Raw genomic sequence first — 8280 nt, 5'->3', positions numbered from 1 at the left:
CTCCAATTTTGACCTCAACAAGATTCTTTTATAAATAAGACCCCAGCCTTTGAGTGGCCTTGATGTATTACATTATAAGAGCCAAGCTAGTCTTTTTATTAGTGCTAATGGACTCTTATTTCGACATCATAACAACTATTAGCCTACTTCACCATGCATGATTAATTAATTGAATATAGCCGCACATTAGAATTCAAGAGGGAGGAAGAAGGCTGTGTGTCTTGAGAAAGTTAAGAGTGGAAAAGAGCTAGCTGGACTTCAGAGTGTGAGAAAGAAATGAGAAGAATAAAGATGGAGGAAAGACAAGGAGTCTTAAAGTGTGCATTTTCTGGGAGACATAAATCCCATCTCATTAAGTATTTCCCTAAATGAGTAAGGAGGTGGAAAGCCTATTTGCAGTTCCTGAGACATATTAGGTGTGTGTGTCCTTGGTGTAGAGCCAACACACTGACAGCTTAGATTTATAGGTTTAATTGCCATAGGTAACCATGCAGTCAAATAAGCTCTCAGAGATATGGTTTAGCATCACACACACAAGACACACATGTACACACATCCACAGAGACTAAAATGTATGGACACACACATATTGCAGCAATAAGTGTCCATTAGCCCCAATGGAATATCTGACCTGAGTAGATTCTAATGGTGCAACTGATACCATGAATACACAACTATTGATGAAGATCCCGATGACTAACATATCACTGTTGTCTACTATAAAAATGGCTGTAAGTGTTAATATAATAATTGCATCTCCACATCCACTCAACAGCTCAGCTAAAACACTGGATTTATTCTTTGTGACGTTTCAAACGTGTGTTTAGACAGCTGGATAGAAAGGCAGCTAATGTAGCATGAGCACTAGAGCCTCATGCACGATGCCGTTATTGACTTTTACATGTGGACTGGCACTGTGATCAAGGCGGCCAATGTGCAGGTTTCCCCCCCGGTGTGAGCAGTCTGGTTCCAACACGCTGACAGAGTTTTTAAAGTTGTAAAAAGCTCATTATCCATTCCCATGTTATGTTCTTACAGACTATCTGAGGCCTTTAAATAAAAGCATCTGCCTGTGAAGCAGAGAGTTCATTTTAAATGGATATGTATTTAAATCAAATGCAGACTCCACCCCCCCTCCCAAAAGAGTCTGGAGTCAGAATTGTAACTTCAGTTCTTTGGGAGTGTAACAAATATTAATGGAGAGGGGATGTATACGTTTTTGAAATAAATATTAATTCCATTTTTACCAGCAGTAAGGAGCCAGTTTCTAACTTATAATTATCTCTTGTAATTATTTTAAGTCTTAGTTTTACAACCCCACTACTTCAAACGCAAGCAAACAGTGAATATCATGGCAGACAAAAAAGAATTCTGCTCAGTTTCTCATTATGACAACACCATTTATGAGTAGTATAATGTACGTATGATTGTCTTTCACCATGTGTAAACCTTGCGATGGACCGGCAATTATATTGCTGTTTAACTGCCAGGTGTACCCCGCCTCTTGCCCAATGTGAGCTGGGTTGGGCTCCAGGTCCACCATCGCAAAACCCCCACGACCCCTCACAGGATAAGTGGGTATAGATAATGAGCTGGCTGGCTGGCTGATACATTCATTGTGTCTCATCTTATTTTTTTGCCGATGTAAGCTACAGGTTTAGGTGTTTGTGCAGTAAACATAAAGATTTGTGTTTCGTGATATAACAAGATCGAGTGATACGCAGGGGTTTTTTTTGTTTCTTTTCTGATTTTCTTGGATCGGACAGTATGAAGGTAGACAGGAAACAAGGGGAGAGAAAGGGGTACGACCTGAAACAAAGGTCCCTGGCTGGAACCGAACCGGGGGACGCTGTAATCATTTGGCTATCAAGACGCCCCCAAGGTTGTTGTTATAACAAAAAAAAAAAAGCTAGAATAGTAAAAGTATAAATAATGAGGAAAATGTGTCATTATAGCTTGAAAAACAAGATTTTTTTTTGTTATAGTAAGAAACTGAGGTGGCATGGTGGCAGCAATACGCTGCTTTAGAATTTACAGAACAGTATACTGATCCTAAACACAAAACAAGTCAAGGTTTTCTCTGGGTTACACAAAGCATAATATAAAATTTTCCAATTTCAACAAATGATTTCCCTGACAATGACAATAGCTAGAGGCTCTTCAAATAAATGGATGATAAACAGTTGGTTACCACTGAAGTGTTTGACAAGATGTGCAGTTAGATGCAGCTTGGTGCGAGTGATAAATGATAGATGTGAAAAAAGCTCATTTTTATGTCCCAATTTTGTAGCCTTGCTACAAAAGGTCTAAAATAAAAAGGGAAAATAGAAAATTCTAATTCAAAAAAACTTTTAAATTCTAAACATGTGGGGGACCTTATGAAATTGTCTTGGAGGCTGGTGGTTTGAGATCCCTGGTGTAGAGACAACAAAACATTTCTGCCTTCTTGCGATTCCGTAAGCACAAAAGCCTATAGCACTACTGAACAACAACACTTTTGTATTTAAAATACTGTTTTTTTCTGAAGATTGTTTTAATCTGATTCTCCAAACAGTAGCCTGTTATTGCTATAATTGACATTACTTTCAAAATGCCTTTCCCCCCCCATTTTCCAAACCACAGGCGTCCCTCACCAGCTACCACCAAAGAGTTGATTACAGCCTTTCAACTTCATTAAAAGAAACTCACTCAGAAAATGAATTCCCTCTGTCTCATCATGCAGAGTGGCAATTTTAATAGATTGCCCCTCATTCTTTGCCACGTTTAAAAGTCCATCACCCGTTTAGCTATACCCGCTATTGCTTGAGGGTCGCGGGTCACTGGCGCCTATCCCAGCAGACACTGGGTGAGAGGCAGGGTCAGCCCCGGACAGGCCGCCAGTCAATCGCAGGGCTGACACATAGAGGCAGACAACCATTCACACTCACATCTACAGGCAATTTAGAGTCACCAATTAACCTAACCTGCATGTCTTTGGAGACAACATGTAAACTCCACACAATCCTGCCGTCCAGCAGGTTGGTGTCCAGAACCTTTCTGCTGAGGCAACAGTGCTAACTACTGCAAAAGTGACTGTTAAAACAGGGGGGCTTTCTATTCAGCTCCGCGGTTCGCTGCTCCAGAGGCGCTAACGAGGGAAGAGCTCGCCAGCTCTAATTGAATGACTCCTGATTAAAGTGGCTTCACATTGGCAGCCAACGTATCACAGCTTGTCTGACTTCTAATTGGCTGCTTCCTTGATGCTCAACGTGCTCTGCAGATACAGATCTCTACATTGTGGGTCAGAGAGGACAGTGGTGCAGATGACGATGACGTCTTGCATTTTGTGGTTTTAGATTTCCAACATGATCCCACTGTCAGGCGGCAAAACAAATGGCAGACCGTTAGGACTTAGCTGGTTTAAAGTGGCTGTGCACACCTACACAGGTGTTTTCAATAATTAAGGCTGATTAGAGCACTGCTCAAGATGAGGTTGGGCAGAGCTATGCTGGGAATTATGTGAGGTCACCAAACTTCATATACTAATATGAATGGTAATTAAAACTGCAGCAGGTAGCTGTTTTCAGTGAAAAATTTCTTCAGACCCACTGTACACTTCCTGGTCAGCACCAAACAGCAGACGGACACAGTTATGTTCACCAGAGACTAGCTGGTGGAGCATTTAGCAGCTAAAGTCCAGATATTTCCCTCAGGAGTTGGTGGAGACAATAAAACAGAGTGAACTTACTTTCGCCTGGTGGTCAGAAACACGACTTTAAATGAATGATAATGTTGCTCCGTGGCTGCTGGATGTATAAATAAGTAACGGTTTGCTAAAAGTTCACCATATCAACTTAAAAGGTGATGATATGTCAGTGTTGTGTTTCCGCTCCCATGATAGCGTCTGACTTTACTGTTTGGTTCACTCACCGCTCTCATCAGCGTCATGTCTAGCGACGGCAGGCAGCTGTTTTAAGCAAAAAGCTCTAAAAACCTACTGTTCACTAGCTACGAAGCTTCACAACATCAATTAAAAGAATAGTTCAGCATTTTGGGAAATTCGCTTACTGTCTTTCTGAGAGTTAGATGGGAAGATCAATACCAATCTCAAGTCTGTAAAATATAGAGCTACAACCAGGAGGTGACGTGATCAGCTTAGCTTAGCATAAAGACTGTAAGCAGGTCTTTATGCTAAGCTAGACTATTTAACTATCGGCTTTGGGTCCATACTTAATGCATGTTAGATTGAACTATTTCTTTAAGCTTAGTCTTATTTTTTAATTAAGATAACATTTTATAGTGTTATTTGTTGTATCCGTTTTGGAAATCTTAAAGGGGAACTCCACCGATTTTACACATCAAAGTCTGTTTACAGGTCTTGTGGAGGACTACTGCATATGCAAAAAAAGCTGTATAAAGCCTTTTGTAGCTCCAGAGGGAGCTGCGTAACGTCTGATAGGTTGACTCAAGTGATGTCACTTGAGTCAGCATCGGTTGCAGCTGAAAACTGAAAAAAAAAAAAAAGTCTAGGGGTGGGGAGTTAGAAAGAAGTGAATTATCGAGGGTACATTAGCAGCGACTAGCATAATAAAACCGAATCTCCAACCAGCAGTCGATGTGCATTGCAGGTAATGTAGATGGCAGATTTTGACAAGGAAGAAGAATGTGTAAAATAAAGACTTCGTTCTGCTGCATCAATTTTGAAGTATAGGAGTGCAACACTAAATTGGTGGAGTACTCTTTCAAGTGTTTAGCTTAAGTGTTACCCATGAAGATTATATATTTTACTGTGTATTTTTTCTGTAAATAATAGCATTACTACCTTTTTTCTCACCGGCATATTTTGAGGCAATAGCCATTCAAAGTTTTTACAATTTTATGGGTTCCTCTACTAGCTTACGTTGCCGTTGGCAGGTTCGTCACTCCAAGTACTATGTAATAGTAATGCACGTACAACAAATGACGCACGGCTTAGAGAGAAACACTGCAGGAGCATATTCAATTAACTGAATGCAGCTGCTGTTATAGACCGTTACTCATAGTATACATGTTGACTTGTCACAGGTGTAACTAATAACATGAATTATGGCTGTATTCCATTTAGGTGTTCCAGTGTTAGGGTCCTGTTATTATGTAAGCAGACATGGCTTACTAGCACAATTATTGTTATTACAGCAGAGGTCTATTGCCTCCACCTATTAAAACAAAATAAAAAAATGCCAATAAGCCCATAATATCTGTTTAGTGCAGCACTGACATTTGTAACTTGCCATCGATGACAGTGCACTATTATCTGTACAAGCTAACATAATAGCTAATTAATACAGATCAGCTTTTGAAGCTGAAATATAGCATACAACTAAAATCATGTTGTAAGGTATGTTTTTAACGCCAATATTCCGACATTTATTCTGTCAGAAACCTCATCATACTGTGGACTAATGCACTAGCCACTCTGTGTCTGTTTGAAAATCTTTGAAAATACTTCATTTTTCTATATCAACCATGACATTGTGGTTAGGTTGCAATGGCCAATAATGAACCAATTATATTCAGATTCAAATGCTTGTGTCTCAGTCCATTATTGTGAAGAAGAAGCGGACTGTAAAATTTCATATGAACTAGCTATGGCATACAATAACTTTCCTACAGCGTCTCTACAATGTAAAATTGGCCAGATAAAAAACTGTAAGCAGCTTAGTAGCCTCACAAGAAGAAGACAGCCAAGTCTACAAAATGAATGTGGCCGTTGAAGAGCATTTCTGGTGAAAAACAGCTCCTCTGAGAAAATACTGAAACCACTTCTTCAAGTCCTTTGGAGGCAGAGTACACTAGTTTGTTTACTATTCCTGGATTCATTCACACACACACACACACACAATAAACACACACACCCTTGAGACAAAACCTAGTCGTGATGCAGCTGAGCTAAGCGATTTATACGCACATACTTTCCCTCTCTCTAATGTAATTGTGTATGTCGCCAACGTTAACAGAAAGGCAGTGTGACCTGCCAGAATATGAGCCCGTAGCTGTAATGCGATTACTAGTATATGAAACATAATGATAGACGATGACAGTGAGACAAAGACAGAGTGGTTTGGAGAGAAGGAGCAGGTAAGACAGAGTGAGAAAAAGACAGGGCAGCAGCAGAGGAACAGAGGGGGAAAAAGCAGCAGGTAAACAGTAATGTAATTGCTATTAGATCAATTTGATCGTGGTCAGAGATCACTGCTTGTGATGATAAATATTGATCTGATAAAACCACTGAGGCAGAAATATGGGCCAACATGAATACAAGCAGAGTAGAGAAGAGAGCAGTTACAGCTGCCCTGACTCAGCCCTCCGTTTCAAAACATGCCAATGACCATCAGGCTGAAAAAGCTCTGATAAACTCACTGTACACCACCTGCCCTGCACCAAACAGCACACAGACAAAGTTAGCAACTAGCTGGGGAACATAGTGGAGCATTTAGCAGCTAAAGAGCCAGATATTTCCCTCAGGAGTTGGTGGAGACCATAAATAGAGCTAAAGCAAGAGTGAATATTGGACTTCCATTCATCAGATGGTCAGAAACACAACTCTAAATGTTGCTCTGCTGGTGTAAATAAGGAACTATCTGCCATATGTGAAAGCAGGCAACAGTTTGCTATGCTAACAAGTTCACTATATAAAACTATATAGCGAATGGCCCTATCTAGAGCCAGCGTTTAGTTTGTCCCTTCTGGGCTACTGCAGAAACATGGCGATCTCCATGGAAGGGGACCCGCTCCCTCTATAGAAAATGGCTTTTTCGGAAAGGTAATGAAAACACGATTCTTATTCATAAGCTTGTTTTCATTTGTGTATAATGACCTGAAAATATTATATTCCATTTATGCCAGTAGTTCCTCCTAAATGTTACACACTGGACCTTAAAAAAAAAAAAAAAAAAAAAAAAAAGATGCCCTGTGGAGTTTTCTTGTAAACAAAAGTTGTTTACCTTCAGTGTTTCTTACCAAAATTCACTGTGTGTATCCTTGAGGTCTAACAAATTTGTGGAATGCATTTCCTTCCTCACAAAACATTCACAAAGCCAATTTATTTAATAAGCTACATATTTTAAACAGTGCATTGTTTACATCCATGTTTACTTCCCTGCCTTTGTTGGCACATAGCTGTGTATTTGCACGTTACCTCCAACAACTGAACATTAGCAGCGGTGAAGTAAGTGCATTTACTCAAGTCCTGTACTTAAGTACAAATTCAGAGTACTTGTGCTTTACTTGAGTATTTCCATTTTATGCAACTTTATACTTTTACTCCACTACATCTCAGAGGCAAATATTGTACTTTCTACTTCACTACATTTGTCAGACAGCTTTAGTTACTAGTTACTTTTCAGATTACAATTTTTCATACCCTTCCTGTCCAGTGAAAGCCATGTATCTCCAAATTTGGGGATTCTGAATTAGAGTTTTCTGATAAACTGAAGGATGAAGTGTTCCTTTATGAGTTGAGAAAATTCTTCTACATCTTAAGCTAAATAAACTATTTAAAAAAACAATAACCTTGGATTAGCTGGAAAATGCATCGTCACAAAGCTGAAAATGGCTGTTTTTCTGAGCTCATGAAAAGTTAGAGATATGTGATTCTCACAGGACAGGGAACATATTTTTTTAATTATCTATATCTATCTATTATACAAACATATGATCTTATAGTGTGTTATGTATTGCTGTAGATGAAGCTACCCAACAACTGTAAATCTATCATCTACATATAATAGTAAAACACTGACAGGGATTTTTCTGCATAATGAAGGTTTTTTGATATTTAAGCAGGACTTTACATACTTGGTTTTGAATGTTTTACTTGGAATATTTTTTACAATGTGGTATTGCTACTTTTACTTAGGATCTGAACACTCCTTCGACCACTTAATATTAGCAGAATAGCATGAAACTGAAGGCAGGAATACGTGCAGGATATGAACAAAACAGGGACCAACTCAAAAATATTGCTCCATAGCACTTAGTGGTCAAGCACTCCTTGGCGTACCTTTAAAAAGGTGATAGATGTTAGTGTTGACAAGCTGAAGACAGCTTGTTTCTGCTGCCCTCAAGTGGCCAAGAAAATCACTAATTGTAGGTTTAACTTTTTTTTTTGTTACACAAATATGTTTTTATCGTACAACGATCCATTATACAGATAAGGTTACAAAGAGATCAGAAACTGCACCGATGAGGCAAACACGAATGTTGATGTGTTGAAAGGACATGGAGAAGTAAATGGAAATAAAAAGAGAAGAAGAAATTATT

Source organism: Siniperca chuatsi, linkage group LG8 (assembly GCF_020085105.1).
Source record: "Siniperca chuatsi isolate FFG_IHB_CAS linkage group LG8, ASM2008510v1, whole genome shotgun sequence".
Classification (NCBI taxonomy): Eukaryota; Metazoa; Chordata; class Actinopteri; order Centrarchiformes; family Sinipercidae; genus Siniperca; species Siniperca chuatsi.
This window is presented reverse-complemented; position numbering follows the sequence as displayed.